Source organism: Palaemon carinicauda, chromosome 36 (assembly GCF_036898095.1).
Source record: "Palaemon carinicauda isolate YSFRI2023 chromosome 36, ASM3689809v2, whole genome shotgun sequence".
NCBI lineage: Eukaryota > Metazoa > Arthropoda > Malacostraca > Decapoda > Palaemonidae > Palaemon > Palaemon carinicauda.
Window position 1 is genome coordinate 24,526,786 of NC_090760.1, and position 2,500 is coordinate 24,529,285.

The following is a 2,500-nucleotide window of genomic DNA, read 5'->3' on the forward strand; positions in this document are numbered from 1 at the left end:
TAAAACAGAGAATGCAATCTTAGAAGTACAGGGTGGTTTTAGAAGAGGTAGGGGTTGTATGAATCAGATTATTACAATTAGACAGATATGAGAGAAATATTTAGCAAACGGTAAGGAGGTGTATATTGCATTTATGGATCTGGAGAAAGTGTATGATAGAGTTGATAGGGAAGCAATGTGGAATGTAATTAGGTTATATGGAGTTGGTGGAAGGTTGTTGCAAGCAGTGAAAAGTTTCTACAAAGGTAGTAAAGCATGTGTTAGGATAGGAAATGAAGTGAGCGATTGGTTTCTGGTGAGAGTGGGCCTGAGACAGGGATGTGTGATGGAGTGGTGAGAGAGGTGAATGCTCGAGTGCTTGGACGAGGATTGAAAGTGGTAGACGAGAATGACCATGAATGGAAGGTAAATCACTTGTTGTTTGCGGATGATACTGTACTGGTTGCAAACGTGGAAGAGAAGCTTGGGCGATTAGTGACAGAATTTGGAAGGATGTGTGAGAGCAGGAAGTTGAGAGTTAATGTGGGTAAGAGTAAGGTTATAAGATGTACGAGAAGGGAAGGTGGTGCGAGGTTGAATGTCATGTTGAATGGAGAGTTACTTGAGGAGGTGGATCAGTCTAAGTACTTGGGGTCTGTTGTTGCAGCAAATGGTGGAGTAGAAACAGATGTTCGTCAGAGAGTGAATGAAGGATGCAAAATGTTGGGGGCAGTTAAGGGAGTAGTAAATTATAGAGGGTTGGGCATGAATGTAAAGAGAGTTCTGTATGAGAAAGTGATTGTATCAACTGTGATGTATGGATCGGAGTTGTGGGGAATGAAAGTGACGGTGAGACAGAAATTGAATGTGTTTGAGATGAAGTGTCTAAGGAGTATGGCGGATGTATCTTGAGTAGATAAGGTTAGGAACGAAGTAGTGAGGGTGAGAACGGGTGTAAGAAATGAGTTAGCATCTAGAGATATCTCTAATCCTGCCCAATCCTTCTCAACCATCTCTGACTGTTTTACGCATTACAAAATCCATGAAAAGGATAAACAACATTGGGGACAACACATTCTCTTGCAGTACTCCGCTGTTCACTGGAAATTAATTTGATAAGCCTCCATTAATATCAACTTTGGACTTACTATGCCCATGGACAGACTTAATCAAATATACATATTCAAGAGCAATTCCATAATAACGCAGCGCATTGCTGTACAACATGTCTCAAAATGAAAATATGGTCAGTGCAACTTCTACCTTTTCTAAATCCTGCTTGTTCATCTCTCGGCTCTTCATCAATCTTTCTCTCCAGTCACTTTAGAATAAGCATAATAAATATATCCATAAGAACTGACGTAAATGTTATGCCACTGTAATTATTGCAATCAGTCAAGTCTCCTTTTTTCTCTATTTTCACCAACACCATGCATCAGGTTTTGCCTCTCCATGACACATTCTACAAAATAATCTTGTAAGTAGTCTGGGAGTCACTTCATTTTTGGCCAGTATCATCTTGGCAGTTAGTCAATCGTATCCTGTGCTTTCCATGTCTTTAGTTTTTTTAAGGTAGCTTCGACTTCACACACACTGAACTCATTCATGGGCACATCAAGGTCTTCATCAGCTTCAGGTATATCAATCAAATTATTCCCTTTATATCTCCTATTCATAACCTCACTAAAGTGTTCTATCCAATCTCCTCTATCTTTATATCCATGACAACAATCAGATAACCAAACAATTCTTCGTTCAATGGGTTATCTGTAATTGCACAGTGGGTACCTTCCTCTTGATAAGGGTAGACTAGACTCTTTAGCTATGGTAAGCAACTGTTCTAGGGGAAGGCACTACAAATGGAACCATTGTACTTTAGTTTTAGTAGTGCTATAGCATCTCTACTATGGTCTTCCACTGTCTTGGGTGGAGTTGTCTTACATGAGGGTACACTATGCTATCTTCTTTCTCTTCTTCAGTTTTTCAAGCTTTTTATAGCTTATATATGAAATATTTATTTATATATTGTAATTGCTCTCAAAATACTTTATTTTAATTGTTCATTACTTTTAATTTATTTACGTTCATGCTTCATTTCCTTAAAGGGCTATTATCCCCGTTGGAGCCCTTGAGCTTAGGGCATCATGTTTTACCAACTAGGTTTCTGGTTTAGCTAATAATAATAATAATAATAATAATAATAATAATAATAATAATAATAATAATAATAATAATAATAATAATAATACCATGCATATAGTTTTACTATACTTCCCGACGCAACAGGTGACCCGCTTGATAGCATTTCATTTGAATTACTCGTAAGTTGATATATGATGAAAATCAACACAATATAATGTACAAATAGGGATAGATTTTTACCACCCTTTGGGATTGAGTCTTGGGGCTTGTAAATGAGATGCAAAGCTATTATCGATTATGCTTGTAGAGTCTCGAAAAGACGTCGGAACTTAGGAGCTAACTGCATTTCTGGGTTTACCTTTTGAGAACGCTATCATAG